Source organism: Papio anubis, chromosome 18, assembly GCF_008728515.1.
Source record: "Papio anubis isolate 15944 chromosome 18, Panubis1.0, whole genome shotgun sequence".
Taxonomy (NCBI): Eukaryota; Metazoa; Chordata; class Mammalia; order Primates; family Cercopithecidae; genus Papio; species Papio anubis.
In genome coordinates this window covers 41,381,366-41,402,435 of record NC_044993.1, presented here as the reverse complement: position 1 = coordinate 41,402,435, position 21,070 = coordinate 41,381,366, and the positions used below count along the sequence as shown (strand labels likewise).

General features: G+C 43.1%; 1 non-coding gene across 1 annotated transcript; it reads right to left on the bottom strand.

Moving 5' to 3' along the window:
- Positions 1 to 19,335: 19,335 nt before the first annotated feature.
- On the bottom strand, positions 19,336 to 19,439 carry LOC116271381. The gene has a single exon (XR_004179939.1). It is a non-coding gene; the product is annotated as a small nucleolar RNA U13 (small nucleolar RNA).
- Positions 19,440 to 21,070: the final 1,631 nt, after the last annotated feature.

Genomic DNA, 21,070 nt, shown 5'->3' with positions numbered 1-21,070 from the left:
CTAACTATAATAGTGGATTTATGTATTTCTCCTTGTGGTTCTATCAGTTTTTGCCTCATGTACCACTGTGACCAGCTATACCATTGACTTTCAAACTGATTATTTATATAATTGATTATTATCTACTATATTCATTGCTGTTTTCTATTTGTTGTTCTTCATTCCTAATTTTGCCTTTCACTCTTTTTCTGCCTTTTGTGGTTTTAAATAGGCATTTTGTATGATTCTGTTTTCTGTCCTTTCTTGGTATATCAGTTATACTTCTTTTTTACTTTTTTCTTTTTTTTTTTTTTTTGAGACGGTCTCACTCTGTCATCCAGGCTGGAGTGCAGTGGTGTGATCTCAGCTCACTGCAACCTCTGCCTCCTGGGCTCAAGGGATTCTCTTGCCTCAGCTTCCTGAGTGGCTGGGATTACAGGTGCGCACCATCACGACTAGCTAATTTTGAATTTTTAGTAGAGACAGGGTTTCACCATGTTGGCCAGAGTGGTCTCAAACTCCTGACCTCAAGTGATCTGCCTACCTCGGCCTCCTGAAGTGCTGGGATTACAGGCATGAACGGCCTGAGCTCAGGAGTTCAAGACCAGTCTGGCCAACATGGTGAAACCCCATCTCTACCAAAAAGACACCATCTCATTCTCTTTTTTATGGCTACATAATATTCCACAGGATATCTGTACCACATTTTCCTTATCCAACCAGCTGGTCACTTTTTAAACTTTTTTTAAATGGTTGCCCTAGAGTTTGCAATATACATTTACAATTAAATATAGTCCTCTTTCAAAAAACACTGCATTTTTTCAAGGGTTGTGCAAATACCTCATAATAAAACATTTCTAATTTGTCTCTCCTGTTCCTTGTGTCATTGTTCTTATTCATTTCATTGCATACATAAGCATACGCGCACGCGCACACACACACACACACACAATCGTAATCATACATAACTGAATACATTGTTGTTATTTTGAACAAACGGTTATCTGTTAGATCAATTAAGATTAAGAAAAATGAAAATTCTTCTTTTACCTCCACTTATTCATTCTCTGGTCCTCTTCTTTTCTTTATATGAATCTGAGTTTCTGACCTGCATTATTTTTGTTCTCTTTGAAGAAGTTATGTTAATATTTCTTGCAAGACAGTTCTAATGGCAACAAATTCTCTTCCAAATTTCTCTCCTCCTCCCCCTCCCAAAGCACAAGGAGATTTTTCTCAGAAATTCACTGTGAGAACTGCGAGGTAAATCTCACAAAAACACGGGGGCTCCATCAATGACAGATTGGATAAAGAAAATGTGGTACAGATGCACCATGGAATATTATACAGCCATAAAAAAAGAATGAGATGGTGTCTTTGGGGGAACATGGGTAGAGCTGGAAGCCATTAGCCTTAGCAAACTAACACGGGAACAAAAAACCAAATACTGAATGTTCTCACTTAGAAGTGGAAGCTGAATGATGAGAACACATGGACGTAAAGAAGGGAACGGCAGACACTTGGGCCTACCTGAGGGTGTAGGACGGGAGGAGGGAGAGAATCAGAGAAAAGAATTATTGGGTACTAGGCTTAGTACCTGGGTGATGAAATAATCTGCACAACAAACTCCTGTGACATGAGTTTACCAATATAACAAACCTGCACATGTACCCTTGAACCTGAAAGTTTAAAAAATTAAAAAATATATCACACAGTACATAAATAAATGATTTCAGACACTCAAAAAAAAAAAAAAATGTGGAGGTCTTCTGATGCCTAGGGCCTCCTGGTATTTTATTTATCAGACTTGTCCACACTGAGCTTCCAGCAATTCGTCAGTTACCGGTTAGGTTTCCCTACGTCAGCTCTGGCTCCCACCGAGGTTTCAGCCTGTGGGTTTCTGCTCCAGTACGTTGTGATTCTCTGAGAGGCTTCTAGTTTTCAAGGCTACCGTGGATCTGGGAGAGGGTATGGAAACAGAAAAGGCTAAAATGCACAAAACTCACTCTTCTTTTTGAGACGCAACTTTGCTTCTTGACTAGAAGCTCCTTTGTTGTTGAAATCTGGTGGTTAATTTCCAAAGCCTACTAAAGTTGATTTTTTTTTTGTCCTTTGTTGCCAATGTCCTTACGGCTTTCATGGAAAACTGAATTTTTGGAAGTCCTTTCTGCACCATTCTAGAATTACTTCTCTCTATCCTGCATTTTAATTCTACATATAATTTGAACACCAAGAAACATTATTATTATTTTATACAGTCAGTGTCCATTTACATTTAATCATATACTTACCTTTCTGCTGTTTGTCATTCTTTCTTGGATTCTTGTGCCTTTGTGTTCAATAATTTATCTTCTGTTGAAGAGCCTCCTTTAGTATTTCTTTAATTATTTTATTATTATCTTTATTTGAGACAGGGTCTCCCCCTTTTGCCCAAACTGGAGTACAGTGGTGTAATCTTGGCTCACTGCAACCTCTGCCTCCCAGGTTCAAGGAATTCTCGTGCCTCAGCCTCCCGAGTAGCTGGGATTACAGGCATGAACCACCACACCCAGCTAATTTTTTTTTTTCGTATGTTTAGTAGAGCTAGGGTTTCAACATGTTGGCCAGGCTGGTCTCAAACTCCTGACCTCAAGTGATTCACCCACCTGGCCTCCCAAAGTGCTGGGATTACAGGCATAATAAGCCACTGCACCCAGCTCAGTATTTCTTTTATTCCCATCTACTAGAAATAAGTTCTCTCAATTTTTGCTTGTCTGAAATATCTGCATTTCTTTTTTTTTGAGACAGAGTCTAGCTCTGTTGCCCAGGTTGGAGTGCAGTGGTGTGATCTTGGCTCACCACAACCTCTATCTGTCAGGCTCAAGCAATTCTTATGCCTCAGCCTCCCGAGTAGCTGGGATTACAGGCACGCACCACCATGCCCAGCTAATTTTTGTATTTTTAGTAGAGATAGGCTTTCACCATGTTGGCCAGGCTGGTCTCAAACTCCTGGCCTCAAGTGATCCACCTGCCTCGGCCTCCCAAAGTGCTGAAATTACAGGTGTGAGCTACCATGCCTGGCCTCATTTCACTTTCATTTCTGAAAGAACTTTTAATTGAGAATAGAATTCTAGGTTGGCTGTTGTTTTGCTTGAGCTTGTAGGAGCCAAGGAAAACTTCTGTGTCCTCCAGAGGTTCACTGAAAATGAACTAGCAGGTTAATAGGGAAAGAAGGTGTACAAAATTTTTGTAGCATGTACAAACATGGAAGCCATACACAAAATGTAAGATGTGAAGAGGGGACAGGCCTAAATACTCTCTTCTTAGGGGAGAGACATATGGAGCAGGGAGGCAGATATTATTTTGTAAGTGATTCTCTTTGGAAACTGGTTGGGACATGACTGGAAGGTGAAGGGCAGACTGCACAGGAACACAGGTTGTCCTACTATGCAAATAAAGTCTCCTAACTAATGTCTCAGAGTTGCTATGAGAAGAATTGATGAAGGCTGGGTGGGCACAGTGGCTCGCACCTGTAATTCCAACACTTTGGGAGGCCGAGGCATGTGAATTACCTGAGTCAGGAGTTCGAGACCAGCCTGGCCAACATGGTGAAATCCTGTCTCTACTAAAAACTACAAAAATTAGCCAGGAGTGGTGGCAAGCACCTGTAATCCCAGCTACTCGGGAGGCTGAGGCCTGAGAATCCCTTGAGCCTGGGAGGTAGAGGTTGCAGTGAGCCGACGTCATACCATTGCACTCCAGCCTGGGCAACAAGAGTGAAACTGTCTCAAATAAACAACAACAAAAAAGAATTGATGAAAAGTTTTTCTGGCCATGGTATTGACTTCCAGCCTCTTCTCTTCGCCTGTGGTTAATCTTTCCTGATTAATGAGATTCCTAGGGAGGGGGCCTTAATTGTATTTCATTTGGAAAGGAGCTTTCTTAGTTGGATAAGGACATTCCAGAGACAGTGCTTTGGGGAAGAGGATGGGAGAGACAGGAATGTTGGGGCAGGGGGGTGAGGGGGAGGTCAAAAACAGCCCTTGTTTCTGAGGCTTATTTCTGAGGCTTTTCAATTTTCCCATATTTTGGGGAATCGTTTTCTGAGCCACCACAAGCTCCACAAATATTCCGTTGGATTATTCTCTAGGCTTCCAAACTTTCTGCTGAATAACTGTTAGTTAATTATTCTTCTTTTGAAAATGATGTGTCCTTTTATGCTGTGGTCACTTTTATGAGGCTTTGTCTTTTATTTTCTGCAGTTTTAGTATGGCTAGTTGTGTCAGATTTTTTAGTATGCATTCTGGTTGACATTCATGGGGTTTCTTGGGTCTGTAACTTGAGATCTTCTATCACTTGGCAGTAGGGTCTTCACACATTGCCCCTTTCCCATTCTTTTTCTCTCCTTCTGAAATCCCACTTACATGTATGTCTGACCTTTTCACCATGTCCCCTGTGTTACCTAAGTTTTTTACTGATTGCTGGGCATTGTGTATACAACATGATGGAGATAATTTGAGGCTCTTACGATGTTACTTTTTTCCAGAGAGGATTATTTTTGATTCTGGCAAGCAGTTTGAATAAATACAGATTACCCTAATCCAGTCTGAGCCTGATTTGGTTTGAAATCAAATTTTAGTCTTTAGAAGGATCAGGTTATTTTCATTTTACCTTTATTCCTAGGGTGTAGGTCTTCTGGGATCCTAATTGGAGCTCTGGGGTCTTTATTCCTCTACTGTAAAAACTGAACTTCAAGTTTTGTCTTGTTAGTGATGCGCGAGACTGCTGAGAATACTGCTCAGCTTTCAAGCTGCCAGGCTCAAAGCTACATATGCATCAGCTAAGACCCCAAGGGGAGTGCTTCTGAGCCTCTTAGCTTAGCCCCATGGTGCTTATGAATTGGCTAATGATTCAATGGGGAGCCAGGCATCATGCCAGCCTCACTTCAATGCACCTCCTTTTTCTCAGAGATTTTGGTTTTTTAGATACCTGTTATCTGCAAACAAGCAAAAAACACAAGTAAATAAACTTTTTATTTTGAAATAAAAGTTGCAAAATAGGATAGAGTTCCCATACATCCTTCAACCAGTTGTCCCAGATGGTTAACATCTTGCCTCGCTAGCTGTGTTACATTTAGGAAACTGAAGTTAACATTGATACGGTGCTATTAGCTGAACTGTAGACTTCTTTCAGATTTCACCAGGCTTTTCATGATGTCCTTTTTCTGTTCCAATGTAGAATCCAGGGTATCACGTTATGTTTATCTGCCATATCTCCTTAGTATCTTATGATCTATAACAGTTGTTATCAGTCTTTTTGTTTTGTTTTGCTGTTTATGACCTTGAGAGTTTTGAGAAGTACTGGTTAGGTATTTTGTAGAATGTCTCTCAGTTTGGACTTGCCCGATGTTTTCTCAAGATTAGACAGGATCACGAGTTTGGGAGAGAAATGACAGAGATGCTAAGTGCTCTACGGATTGCATCATATCAGGGAGTACATGATGTAAACATGAGTTTTTACTAATGGTTTCAACTTTGATCACTTAGTTGTGAAAGCTGATTACACAAGTTGGGTCATTCTTGTCATACACAACTAAATCAGAGTTGAGGGGCTGTGGGAAAAAGCACTGGAGGCACATAGCATTGCTCCAAGAATTGAATTATCTGAAAGTCCAGCTGCTAAAACTGCCTGTAACCTGAAGACCAATTTTACCTAGCAGCTGCTGAAATGACCTGCTGTGACTATAAGACTAGTTTTACCCACGATGTCACTCTCTAGTGCTTGCCAGCTACCCAGAGCGTCTCTAATGCCAGTGAGCTTTCTTTCAAAGCAGTCCATAACATTTATATATATATATATATATATATATATATATTTTTTTTTTTTTTTTGAGACGGAGTTTCATTCTTGTTGCCCAGGCTGGAGTGCAATGGCGCGTTCTCAGCTCACTAGAACCTCCACCTCCCGGGTTCAAGCGATTCTCCCACCTCAACCTCCCAAGTAGCTGGAATTACAGGCACCTGCCACTACACCTGGCTAATTTTTGTATTTTTAGTAGAGACGGGGTTTCACCATGTTGGCCAGGCTGGTCTCACACTCCTGACCTCAGGTAATCCCAAAGTGCTGGGATTACAAGCATGAGCCACCATGCCCGGCCAACATTTATCTTTTTAATAAAGCCCCCAATCTTTTCTTTGTTCTGCAGGCAAACCAGAAACCATCCAGTCTATGTGTATGCCCTGAACTGCAATTCTTGCTTCCCAAAATAAAAAGTTAATTTTAGAGATTTGTCTTACATTTTATTTTGACTTTGACATAGTTAAAGCAGTGTCTGCCAGATTTCTCCAGTGAAGTTATGTTTTCTCCTTTCTGCACTGTATACTTTGGAAGTGGGTCTCTGAGAACAGCCACAATACAAGGAGATTTAAGCTTCACCCACTGTAACGACAAATAGCTATTTATCTAATTTGGAATTTTTTCTGTATGGACAATTTGTTGCTCAAATAGTTTTTTACTTTTGTTTTCATGAAATCAGTATTTCTAGTTGTTCAGTGCAAGCGTTGGTCTAATACAAGCTAGTTTGCTGTGACTATAGAAATAGAAGTCTGCTGCATTTGTTCCTTTTTTTTTTTTTTTTTTTTTTGAGACGGAGTCCAGGCTGGAGTGCAGTGGTGCCATCTCAGCTCGCTGCAAGCTCCGCCTCCTGGGTTCACACCAGTCTCCTGCCTCAGCCTCCCGAGTAGCTGGGACTACAGGTACCCGCCAACATGCCCGGCTAATTTTCTGTATTTTTAGTAGAGACGGGGTCTCACCGTGTTAGCCAGGATGGTCTCAATCTCCTGACCTTGTGATCCACCCGCCTCGGCCTCCCAAAGTGCTGGGATTACAGGCTTGAGCCACTGTGCCCACCACATTTATTCTTAAGACATATATATGTTTAGAGAAAGCTAGTAAAAGCAATTATCTCTGGCATCTGTGGAAAATGAGATTATATGTGTCTGTGTGTGTGTGGTGGATTTTCACTTTCTGTAGTTGTATATATTTGCATATTTTATAACAAGCACATATTTTATTTTACAATCAGTAAAACAATGATGGTTCATCAATTTTGTAAAAATAACAGAACAAAACAGGGGTCTTTACTTCTTAGGGAAGAGGAAAAAAATCTCTTTCCTCTACCCATCTTAGGTTTTCCAGCTGGGGCCCTGTAAATTAGACCGACAAAAGGCAGATGAACAAGACAGAAACAAACAGAAGTTTATTAATGCAGGCATTGCACATACCTGCGGGAGAACCCAGTGATGAGTAACTCCAAGGGGTGGTTACAATGTGGGGTTATAGAGCATCTTAACAAAAAGAAAATAAAGTTTTGGAAAGTGACAAGACAAAGGAAAAGGATTTTGAGCTTCTAGTAAAATGTGCACAGGCAAATACATGGGAAAAACTATTGCAGGATAAGGGCTAGTGAGGTTTACTATGTTGATTCCTCTGGTGCCCTGCGGGCTGAGGGTCTAGCATTGTTTCCAGTGATTAATTTCTGTCCTTTGCAGTAGAGAGGAGAGGGAGGATATCTTAACAAACTTTTATCCTGCTTTTAGGCGAATAGAGGGAGAGCAGAGAGCTTTTTTGATCTTTTTCTTTTTTTTTGAGGCAGAATCTTACTCTGTCACCCAGGCTGATGTGCAGTGGTGTGATCTCAGCTCACTGCAACCTCTGCTGCTGGGGTTACGTGATTCTCGTGCCTCAGCCTCCCCAGCATCTGGGACTACATGCGTGCACCACCACGTCCGGCTAAGTTTTGTATTTTTTTTTTTTTTTTCAGTAGAGACCAGGTTTCGCCATGTTGGCCAGGCTGGTCTTGAACTCCTGACCTCAAGTGATCAGCCTGCCTTGGTCTCCCAAAGTGCTGGGATTACAGGTGTGAGTCATCATGCCCAGTCAGAGAGCTTTTCTTTTATCTGCCTCTTCTCAGTCATCTTGAGCTCAAAATCATCTTTATGATGAAGTGGCATATTTTAGGGTGACATATTCTGCTACCCTTCAGCTCCCATGATCTAGGACTGTGTCTCTCAGTGAAGGGAAAAAATGAAGTTCACTGTTCAGATTATTTAGCTCAGAGTTACATATTTTTCCCATAAACTCCGCTATTTGGATGGTTGGGGCACAAGGAACTGTGCTCTCGGGTCAGTGTGCATAGTACCCTAGTACCCAAAACCCTGGGGTCTGGAGTTTGGATTCTGCATCTATCACTTACAACTGGCTGAGTAACCTTGACCAATGTACTTACCTTTTTGTGCCTCTGTTTATCTGCTTCTGGGGTTATTGTGAGGAATAAATGAGATCATGAATGTAAAACATTTTGCATAGTACCTCTGCCACAAAGTGCTCATTTCATGTTAACGATGATTATCATTAGGAATCAAACGTAGGCTTAGAGGGGAGTCAGTCCTAAGCTTGATGGTCCTAGACCCTTCTCTGGACTGAATCCCCCCTTTGGAGCCCTGCTTGTTTTCATGGGTTGTTCAGATCTGATTTTCTCTATAAATTTGGTTGCTAAGAAAGAGTGCAATTTTCCATATTGACTAAGCATTAAAAAATATGTATGTAAAATCACGGAGTTAGGAACAAGTCCAAGCCCTGGGGGTTTGCTTTTCACCCTTTGTTCTTTAACAGTGATTTTTTTTTTCTTTTTAAAATCAAATAAACAAGCCAGCCAACACTCTTCAGTCTCACCATGATCTCTCACAGTCTAGAATAAGGTCTGGTCCCCCAAGGGAGCTGAGCCCAGTACCTGGAGGGTGTCAGGCTGTGGTGATGGAGGATCTGACACCAGCAGGTGCTGGGACAGGTGAGGCCCATGTGCGGATGAACATAAGGCATCAGGGGACCCATTGAACGCTACATTTGTGGTGGAAAAGCACTGAACGGCCTCTGCAACGTGATTAGCTGATTAGTTCACTGGGAGCTTGTTTTGTTCCTATTATGGAGACTAATCATGTGTTGTTTGAATGTGTTAGATGTTCCAGCTCCAATAAAGACATGAGTGACCATGAATAAATAAAATGTATTTGCATTTCTAAGTAGTGGGTTGGAATTTTATAATTTTCTATTTCCCCAGCAGCATCTCATTATCCTGAAGCATCTCCTGCCCTGTTTGCTAGATTCTAGACACAGGGTTTCATCCAAAAGAACAAATTTTCAGGCTGCAAAATGAAAAGACTGAATGTTGTCAACAAACCTGGGCTTTCATGGCCTCAATCTGTAATGACTGTGGACAAATTGGTTGTATTCCAGGCATTGTGTTGAGTTTTCTTTTTCTTTTTTTATTTTTTTTGAGATGGAGTTTTGCTCTTGTCACCCAGGCTGGAGTGCAGTGGTGTGATCTTGGCTCACTGCAGCCTTCGCCTGCTGGGTTCAAGTGATTCTCCTGCCTGAGCCTCCTGAGTAGCTGGGATTACAGGCATGCACCACCATGCCTGGCTAATTTTTGTATTTTTAGTAGAGGCAGGGTTTTACCCTGTTGGCCAGGCTGGTCTCAAACTCCTGACCTCAGGTGATCTACCCACCTCAGCCTCCCAAAGTGCTGGGATTACAGGCATGAGCCACCACACCTGACCTGTGTTGAGTTTTAGACACATGACCTCATTTCCTCCTCCCCTCAGATCTGGCCAGTGATGGTGGTTCACGAAGCACTTTGGGAGGCTGAGGCGGGTAGATCACCTGAGATCAGGAGTTTGAGACCAGCCTAACCAACATTGTGAAACCCCGTCTCTACTAAAAATACAAAAATTAGCCGGGTGTGGTGGCAGGTGCCTGTAATCCCAGCTACTCGGGAGGCCGAGGCAGAAGAATCCCTCAAACCTGGGAGGCAGAAGCTGCAGTGAGCCATGATTTGCACTCCAGTCTGGGTGACAGAGTGAGACCCTATCTCAGAAAAGAAAAAGAAAAATATCTGCAAGGCCATCATTATTTTGCACTAGTCCTTGGCCTGCTTGCTCAGTGATTATATCTTGCCTTAAAATTTATTTGCCTAATTGCTGTCCCCTCCAGAACATATAAGTTTGGCTTCCCTATTATGTGCTTAAAGTAGAAGCAAAAATCATCAACATCTGTCTCTTACATAGGAGAGTTGCTTTTGAACCAAAAGACTGCTTTTTGGACATGAGCAATATGTTAGCCCACACATGGCTCCTGATGGCATCTCTGCTTGCTCCTGCCCTCAGTTGTTTTTATTCACCTTTCTAACACTGTGTTATAGATCAATAGGCTTGTATGCCTGCTGTGCAGTAATAGACCCATTACGCTGAGGTTTGCAGCAGAGAAAGAGTTTAATGATCATAGGGCACTGAACGAGGAGAGGGGAGGAGACCCTCAAATCCATCTCCTGAGAATTTCTGTGCTGGGTTTTTCCTAAGGGGATCACAGAGGTGAGGGATTGGAATACTGGGGTCATTGACTGGCCGAGGTAAGGTGGATGAAGTCATCAGAATGTGGAAATAGCATTCTTTAGTGAGTCAGCTTCTTGTGGGGTCCTTCAGACCCCTGAGTCAGTTTCACCAGCGTGCAGGACCTGAAGGGATCTCTCGAAAGGAAAACTTAACATTTCATAATGTTCAAGTTGTTACCTATAGAGCAGTTAAGGTGATCAATAATCCTGTGACAGGGTCTATGGGATTTTAGGACAATAGGCACCAAACGACCCTGAGGAAGCAGCTCAGAGAGCAGTTGACCTGGTGATGAACGCTGAGCGTGTAGCAAACTGGGTTTGTTTTCCTTTCTCTTCATGCTGTCTTCTCTGATTTTTTTTTTTTTTTTTTTTTTTGAGATGGAGTTTCATTCTTGTTGCCCAGGCTGGAGTGCAATGGCATGATCTCGGCTCACTGCAACCTCTGCCTCCTGAGTTCAAGCAGTTCTTCTGCCTCAGCCTCCTGAGTAGCTGGGATTACAGGTGCCCACCACCATGCCCAGCCAGCTTTTTGTATTTTTAGTAGGGATGGGGTTTCACCATGTTGGCCAGGCTATTCTCGAACTCCCGACCTCAGATGATCCACCCGCCTTGGCCTCCCAAAGTGCTGGGATTACAGGCAAGAACCACTGTGCCCAGCTGCCTGATTAATTTTATAAAGTTTATAAGGGCACCAGTTCAGTGTCCAACAATTCAATTCAATTCTGACACTATCTACCTGGAGTTAGCATCAGATTCCACAAGTTATGGGCTCAGTACCACAAGGCTGTCCTCACTTCGGAAGCCAATCACAAGTCCTATACTCCTGAAAGTTCCCATGACCCCCTTCTCAGGTTTGATGGTTCAGCAGCTCAGGAGAGCCCTTTATTTACAATTACTGATTTGTTATAAAGGATACAACTCAGCAACAACCAGATAGAAGAGATGAATAGGGCAAGATATAGGGGAATTGGGTGTAGAGCTTCTGTGCTCTCAGGTGGCACCGCCCTCCAACACCTGGATGTGTCCACCACTCCCAAAGCTCTCTGAACCCCGTTGTTTAGGGGTTTCTTATGGAGATTCCATTACACAGGCAAGATTGACTAAATTGTTGGTCGCTGGTGATAAAACTGTATCTCTAGCCCCTGTCTCCTCTCTGGAGTTCAGGAAGTGGGGCTGAAAGTGCCACAACTCTAACCATGCTTAGGTCTTTCTGGAGACGAGCCCTCAATCCAAAGCTATCTAAGAGCCCCCACCACCAGTCACCTCACTAGCATACAAAAGACACTTGCTACTGTGGTCCTGGCTACTGGGGAGGCTGAGATGGGAGGATGCCTTGAGCCCAGAAGTTTGAGGCCAGCCTGGGCAACACAGGGAGACCCCATCTCAAAACAAAAAAAAGACACTTATCACTCCAAAGATTCCAAGGGTTTTAGGAGCTGTGTGCCAAGAACCAGGGACAAGGGCCAAATCTTTATTCTTTATTTTATCGCAGTTAAGTTCCCCCAGTCAGTCAGGAAAGGCAGCAGAGGCTCTGAGGATGAGGTGCCGTGGGCAGCTTAGGTCCTTGATCCCAGCTGCTTTGTCTTCTGTTAACTTTTTCTTTTTAATGAATAACGACTCCTTATGTTGCCTAGGCAGGTCTCAAACTCCTGGCCTTAGGTAATCCTCCTGCCTCAGCCTCAAAAGTATTGGGATTACAGATGTGAGCCACTGCGCCTAGCTGATGTTTTTTTATTTGTGTCAGGCTTTTAGTGTCTCAGAAATGTCCACTGCCTATTGGTCAGCACAAATTTGAGAGGTTATTTCTCCAATTGCAGCAAGCACAAACTGGGGGTAGGGGGATTCCATTTTGGTGGGAATCAGGCAGCAGGAAGATTCTAGGACTAGAGCTTGGCTTCTGTAACTTGGGTTGGGACCAGAAGCAGGCACAGGGAGTAGGTGATTGAAATACAAGATACAAATGGGCTAGGGGAACAGGTACTTCTGTCCTTTATCTTTAGTTAAAATATTGCCCCAATATTTCTTATTTTATTACTTATTTTTATTGATTATTATTTTTGAGATGGAATCTCTCTCTGTCGCCCAGGCTGGAGTGCAGTGACACGATCTCAGTTCACTGCAACCTCCGCCTCCCAGTTTCAAGTGATTCTCCTGTCTCAGCCTTCCAAGTAGCTGGGATTACAGGCGCCCACCACCACACCTGGCTGATTTTTGTATTTTCAGTAGAGATGGGGTTTCATCATATTGGTCAGGCTGGTCTCGAACTCCTGACCTCAGGTGATCCACCCATCTTGGCCTCCCAAACTGTTGGGATTACAGGTGTGAGCCACTGTGCCCAGCCTTTTCCCAATATTTCTTAAGGGATTTTTTGGTTTTCTTTTGAGGTAAGGCCTTGCTCTGTCATCCAGGCTGAAGCAGTGGTGTGATCATAGCCCACTGCAGCCTCTGCCTCCTCAGCTCAAACTATTCTCCCACCTCAGCCTCCCAGGTAGCTGGGACTACAGTCACACACCCCCACACCCAGCTAATTTTTGTATTTTTGATAGAGATGGGGTCTCACCATGTTGCCAACGCTGGTCTTGAACTCCTGGGCTCAAGCGATCCTTCCATCTTGGCCTCCCAAAGTGCTGGGATTACAGGCATGAATCTTTCCCCAATATTTCTTTAGTCTAAGAGCAAGACCTACTTTCTTCATAATAAAGGCAAGTGGATGTGTCATCTTGGGTATTTATGCTGACAGATAGTAAGTTGGTGTATGCACGAGGAGTTTAGTTCTATTACAGACATCTCTTGCTCAACACATGGATCAAGCACTACTTTCCAATCAAAACTATCTGAACAGGCAGAAACTGAAGGAATTCTGAGTGTCTAATGAACCAGTGTGAGCAGACTGACTGGCTTGCAGGGCAAAATGAATCAGTTTGGAACTTTGCTTATTGGGCAAAATCTTAGCAAAAAACTCTCCCACTACTTCAGTTCAATCACTAGATAGCATTTTCTCTAGTAAACAATACTGGACATTCACGTGGGCTTATAACCATCCTATAGAACATACTGTGTTAACATTCCCTTTTTAGGACTTGATAATTTTTAAAGACTCAGCTTCTTCAATAAAAGGCTGAGATTAGATTATGGGTTTTTCTTCTTCTTCTTTTTTTTTTTTTTTTTTTTTTTTTTTTACAGGTGTGCACCATCATACCTGGCTAGTTTTTTATTTTTTATAGAGACAGGGTCTCACTATGTTGCCCAGGGTGGTCTTGAACTCCTGGGCTCAAGCTGTCCTCCCACCTCAGCCTCCTGAGTAGTTGAGGCTATAGGTGCACACCACCACACCGGCTAAATAATTTTTTTTGTTTTTGTTTTTTTTTTTGTGGATACTGGGTCTCACTCTGTTGCCCAGGCTGGAGCACAGTGGCACAACCACAGCTCACTGCAGCCTTGACCTCTCAGGCTTAAGCGATCCTCCTACCTCAGCCTCCTGAGTAGCTGGGACTAGAGGCATGCACCACCATCCCTGGCTAAATTATATTTTATTTATTTATTTATTTATTTATTTATTTATTTATTTAGTAGAGATGGGGTCTTGCTCTGTTGCCAGGGCTGGTTCCAAATTCCTGGGCTCAACTGATCTTCCTTTCCTGGCCTCCTAAAGTGCTAGGATGACAGCTGTGAGTCACTGTGCCCAGCTGGATTTTTCCTTCTCAGCTCCTCGTTTCATGGTCACCCTTTTAGGTGGGAGTTTTCCCCACATGCTGGCCTCCTTCTCTGTTCCTACGGAAATTCCAGATCTTTGAGAACATCCTTGCTTCCTCACCACAAGTAGTTTCAGGCTTTTGTTGCTTGTCTTACTTGTGAGAATCCCACCCCACCTCATCAGGGAAGCTCTACATTTTGCACATGGGGGTGCGTGTTATGTTATGTTTACCACCTTTGTAGAGACCACTCTGTTTTATATCAGTGAGAGGTCAAGAGTTTCATAAAGTCCTTTCCCATCATCCTTCAAGTAAGAGCTTTTCATTTTGCTTCTATTCCTTCTGAGTTACCGGTTTTCCTCTTCTCTTTCAGATACAACGTACTGTGGTATATGTCACATCAAACTAAGGTGTATGTTCAGGTACAAGGCTCTGCAATGATTCTGTAACATCAACTATTAAACACCAATGGCCTAACTTTTTGGGCCCTTGAATTAATTTCCCTACTTCATGGCTTCCAAACTCATGCAATGGTGTGACCTAGAACATGACATTTTCTACTAGAGCTCTATACTTTTCCTTTTTTTTTTTTTTTTTTTTTTTTTTTTTTTTTTTTTTTTTTTTTTTTTTTTTTGAGATGGAGTCTCGCTGTGTCTCCCAGGCTGGAGTGCAGTGTCTGATCTCGGCTCACTGCAAGCTCCGCCTCCCGGGTTCACGCCATTCTCCCGCCTCAGCCTCCCAAGTAGCTGGGACTACAGGCGCCCGCCACCACGCCCGGCTAGTTTTTTGTATTTTTAGTAGAGACGGGGTTTCACCATGTTAGCCAGGATAGTCTCGATTTCCTGACCTCGTGATCCACCCGCCTCGGCCTCCCAAAGTGCTGGGATTACAGGCTTGAGCCACCGCGCCCGGCCTAGAGCTCTATACTTTTCCATGATAAAACTACCTTGTTTAAATGTCCCATAAAGGAACACTTCAAATACATGTGCATATCACTACAAATATTGTGAAATAAAGCCCATCTTACAGAAGTGAAAATAAACAAATAAGAAAACTTCCTTGACCTCATATTCCTTTCTACCTCTCATTTCTTTGTTTTCCTTTACATCTCAAAAGAGATGTCTATACTATGCTCATCAAGTCCTCCCATTCTCTCTTAAATATTCTCCAGCACAGCGTTTGCCTCTACCTGTTCACCAGAACTGCTCCAAGGTTACCAGTGACCCTCCTGTGGCCACACCGAATGACCACTCTCAGCTCTTGTCTCACTTTGCCTTCAGGAGCATTTGACAGTTGACTCCCCTCTTTCTTGCAAAGCTTTTCTTCACTCAGCTTCCAGAGCCCCATACTCTTGAGGTTTTCCTCCTGTCTCTCTCGCTGCCTCTTCTCAGTCTCCTTTGCTTATTCCTCCTCAAAGCCCCAAGTCTTAAACTTTGGGGTGCCCCAGGTCTCAGTCTTTGGGATGTTTCTCTTCTCTGTCTCCACTCCCTTGGTGATCTCAATTAACTTGCTTTTAAAAAAAAAATAAGGTCTTGCTTTGTTGCTCGTGCTGGAGTGTAGCGTCATAATCATAGCTCATTGCAGCCTCAAACTCCTGGGCTCGGGCAGGCACAGTGGCTCACGCCTGTAATCCCAGGGCTTTGGGAGGCCAAGGCGGGCAGATCACCTGAGGTAAGGAGTTCAAGACCAGCTTGGCTAACATGGTGAAACCCTGTCTCTGCTGAAAATACAACACTTAGACGGGTGTGGTGGTACATGCCTGTAATCCCAGCTACTTGGGAGGCTGAGGCAGGAGTATCACTTGAAGCTGGGAGGTGGACGTTTCAGTGAGCCGAGATCGTGCCACTGCACTCCAGCCCGGGAGAAAGTTGGAGAGTTTGTCTAAACAAAAACAAAAACAAAAACAAAAAAACAAAACACACGCACACAAAACAAAAAACAAAAAACCTCCTGTGCTCAAGCAATTCTCTTGCTTCAGCCTCCCAGGTAGCTGGGACTACAAATGCACACCACTGTGCCTGGCTGATTTTTCTTAAAGTTTTTCTTTGTAGAGGTGGGGTCTTGCTATGTTGCCCAGGCTGCTCTCAAATTCCTGGCCTGAAGCAATCCTCCCATCTTGGCCTCCCAAATGCTGGGATTACAGGTGTGATCCCTGAGCCTGTTCTCAATTAATTTCAGGACTTTAAATACCAACAATATGCCAATTACCCTTACATTTATACCTCCAACTCAGACCTGTCCCTTGATCTCCAGACATATCTGAACTCCTGATCAATAATCCTAAATTGGATATTCAGCTGATACCTCAGCATTAACAAGCACCCAAAGGAGACTCTTGATCTTCTTCGCCAAACCTGTTTCTCATTCAGCCTTCCTCTGAATAATGACAGTCAGCATTTACACAGTGCTTACTCCACGCTTTGCACTGTCCTAAGTGCTTTATGATAGTAACACATTCAAAACTCATGACAACTTTCTGAGGTGGCTGTTATTACTATCTCCATGTCGTAGGTTAGGAAACTGAGGCATCAAAAGGTTAAATGACAAGAAATTAAGGATACAAGCATCATGTGGCAAAACCCCTTTAGAATATAAGCTCCATGAGAGCGGGAATGCTGTGGTGACTTTTTTTTTTAGACGGTCTCTCTCTGTTGTTCAGGCTGGGTGCAGTGGCACCATCTCAGCTCACTGCAGCCTCAACCTCCCCGGCTCAAGGCATCTTCCCACCTCAGCTTCCCAAGTAGCTGGAACTACAGGTGTGCACCACCACGCCCGGGTAATTTTTGTGTTTTTTTTGTAGAGATGGGGTTTCACTATGTTGCCCAGGTTGGTCTCAAAGTCCTGGGCTCAACTGATCCACCTACCTTGACTTCCCAAAGTGCTGGGATTACAGGTGTGAGCCACTGCGCCCGGCCACTGTGTGTCTTATTTGTTGCTGTAACCCCAGGTTCTAGTGGCTGGCACACAGTAGGTGATTAGTAAGTGGTTACTGATCAATAAATGAATGAATCATTGTATACATTTAAAGTTACATAGGAATTACTACAATCATAAGGCATCCAGTATGCTGGAACACTTTGGCCCAGGGTGAACCACGTGGCTTTCCAGGGCAGGCCATGGGTATACAGCCAGCAGTAAATGAAGAGGCTGGCTCCTCTTGATAGTGACCCATGATCACTGGGGATCTGGATACACTGTTCCTTCCCACCCCTCTCCCTGTTTTGGGCCCTGAGGGATGGCTTAGGTTGCCCAGGCAGTTACTATCACATCTGTAGTGCTGCTGTGCCTGCCCCACTTTTCAGCAGCACAATAATAACTGGTTTTTGTGTATTTCTTTTTCTTTTTTTTTGGTCACCGACAGTATGCCTGAAACTCTGCTAAGTGCTCCATATGGCTTAACTGAATTCTCTTATTAACCCTAAGTGATAGACCCCCGCCCTGCCACCCTTTTTCTTGAAACAGAGTCTCACTCTGTCCTCCAGGCTGGAGTGCAGTGGCATAATCTCAGCTCACTGCAGCCTCCACCTCCTGGGTTCAAGGGATTCTCATGCCTCAGCCTCCCGAGTAGCTAGGATTACAGGCATAAGCCACCGTGCTCGGCTAATTTTTGTATTTTTAGTAGAGACAGGACTCTACTTTTGTATTTTTAGTAGAGACAAGGTTTCACCCTGTTGGCCAGGCTGGTCTCAAACTCCTGACTTCAAGTGATCCATCTGCCTTGGCCTTCCAAAGTGCTGGGATCACAGGTGTGAGCCACCATGCCTGGCAGTGATAGGCCCTTTTATTAACACCATTTTTCAGTTGAGGAGATGGAGGCTAAGATGCGTTAAGTAACTTGTCCAAGATCACACAGCTAAGTAGCAGATTGTAAAGGACTTAGTCCATCCCGAGGCTGTCACTGACTGGTGAAGCCAAACTATTTCTCATGATCTGAGTGGACAGAAAGGGAGGAAAGTGTGCTGGGGAGGTCTGTTCCCACATTCGCATCTCAACATCAGGAACCCAGTGATAATTCTAGCCCCAGTGATGGAAGATGCTGCTGCTCTACAACTGCAGTCTCCAGGTTCCATTTGCTTTTCTGTACTGACCAAATTGGCATTTCGTTTTGAGTAGGCACTGGGGATTACCCCTTTCTTTTTCAGAGTTCTTGAACTTCTTAGACTCCCAGGGTTGGGTAATCACTTTGGGTTGGTAGTTTAGAGGACACTGGAAACTTAGTGGGATTTGCATCCAGTCAGGTGTGTGTGCCTTGGGTAACACCATTACCAGGTAGCTCAAATGACCTCTCTAGCTCATTCCATCCCTTCCTTCCTAAAAATCTGCCCACTGCACTACAAGGTTAGCCACTGCCAGGAATGCTCACTGGGTAATTATCATGTTTACCACTTTTACACATTTCAACCTCGTTTGCAACCGGCCACTAAGCAGCCTTTGTGGTTTAAACAACAATCCTCTTTGGACACAGACATAGGAATCAAAGCATTTCACACCAAATGCTGGGAAAGTCTGTGATTTTGTTAACTAAGAATGCACTGTTTTCTGTTCTCCATGTCTATGATTTTCACATTCCTGAGCACTGGCCAAGGGGGTTGTCCAAAATCATGTCAAACAGCATGACCATTGTTTACCTTTTTCTCCTTGGCAGTTTCAGCACTGACTCACTCTTTTTGTTTCGCTTTGTTTAGAACAAGTAACAGGCAGTAAAGGAGCAAAATAGCAGGTCCCAATAGGGGTGACAAAATAATATCTTTTTCAGAGTTGAAAACAAGTGTTCAAACAGAACTTTTACATGAATAGTCGTAGCAGCACTATTCACAGTGGCCAAAAGGTGAAAACAACTCAAATGTCCATTAACACATAAGCAGATACATTGTGGTATATACACACAATGGGATATTATCCTGTCATAAAAAGAAATGATGTACTGATACAGGCTACACAATTTGTGAACCTTGAAAACATTATGCTAAGTGAAAAAAAAAAAAATGGGCCAGACACAAAAGGCCAATATAGTATGATTCTATGTAAAATATCCAGACTAGGCAAATCCATAGAGACAGAAAGCAGATGAATGGTTGTCAGAGCTTAGGGAAGGTGGAATGGGGAGTGACTGCTTCATGTGTACGGGGTTTCCTTCTGAGGTAGTGAAAATGTTCTAGAACTAGATGGTAGTAATGGTTGCACAATATTATAAATGTACTGTCACCGATGGTAAATTTTGTTATGTATATTTTCTGTGTGTGTCAGACTGGTAATGTGTTGATGTTGTAACAAGGCTTGAGGGAGTCACATCTCACACATGCACGTGAAAACCCAACGATCATGCTTATAAACTCCAAAAGGATCATGTTATGTGGATCTTATCACACTTAAAAAACTTTCCGAGTAAAAAAGAGAAAAAAATGTTTTCAGAGATCTTTGGGCATTAACTCAAATTAATAGTTACCCGAAACTCCCAAAACAGAAAATTAATCAATGAAGACATTGGTTACATAGGAGTATATATTTGTCAGAACTCCTTGAATTGTACTTAAGATCTGTCTTTCACTCTATGTACATTTTTACCTCACTAAAAATTTGGCCAATCAAAAGTAACAGAAAATGCAACTATACTATGTGCAAAAATAATCTATGAAGAGGTGATATTATGTTACCTACAATATTGAATTATACAGCTTCTGGGAATCCAGGTAGTCATAGACAATGCTTTGTGGAGCTCTGGGAAGCCTATCGTAAAGTTATTTAAATTACCACTGAATTCTAGAAGGAATTGCAACGTGGAGTTGCAATCACGGTAGACGTTCAGTGTCCCAGAGATCACGGCATGTTCCTGTTGCAGCTGCACCCAGATGTTCACAGTGGTGGAGACCTTGCTTCCCAGTAACACCAAGTCTGAATGTAATTTCACTTAATGTTCTTTGGCTATAGAGCAGTCAATAATGAGAAGTATCCACTGCAAATAAAATTATTTACCGTTGTCACATGGGGCTAGCTCATCCATCACTATATCCCTACTTCACCAGTGCATAATATGTAAAATCACATTGTATCTGACAAATGAATCAACAAAAGATTTTCTCCTATTTACATTAGAAGCATCCAGTAAAACCATTCCCAAACAAAAATTTAACATTTAACCAATATTTAACAGCTTCACCAAATATGTCTTTATTTACTGAAATCTCGACACACAGAATTACAGTATCATAACTCTATTCTGTAAGCCCAGTTTCACATGAATTAGATTCCACAGTTCTTAAAAATCTCACTGAAATTAGAGGGTGATTGTGAAATCTTTTAGTTCCAAAGAAACTTCGTCTAGTTTTAGTCTTTGTTTGTTCCTTGCTGATACCAGATAGAAATAGGGTTATATGAATACCTTTTAAAATAGTGTAAGTCGGCCAGGCACGGTGGCTCACGCCTGTAATCCTAGCACTTTGGGAGGCCAAGGCAGGTGGATCACCTGAGGTCACAAGTTTGAGACCAGACTGGTCAACATAGTGAAACCCGTCTCTACTAAAAACACAAAAAGTTGCCAGGCGTGATGGTGCACACCTGTAATCCCAGCTACTCAGGAGGCTGAGGCAGAAGAATTGCTTGATCTGAGAGGTGGAGGTTGCAGTAAGCCGAGATCATGCCACTGTACTCCAGCCTGGGTGACAGAGCAAGACTCTGCCTCCATAAATAAATAAATAACATGACATAAAAATAAAATGGCCTAAGTCTAACAGTCCCCCAAAAAAGGAAAAAAAATAGGGGCTGGGAGGGCTGGCTCATGTGTAATCCCAGCACTATGGAAGGTTGAGGGGGCAAAGGTCACTTGAGCCTGGGAGTTTGATACCAGCCTGGCCAAGACACCATTTCTACAAAAAGTACAAAAATTAGCCAGGTGTGGTGGTGTGTGCCTGTGGTCCCAACTACTTGGGAGGCTGATGTGAAGGAATCACTTGAGCCTAGGAGGTCGAGGCTGCAGTGA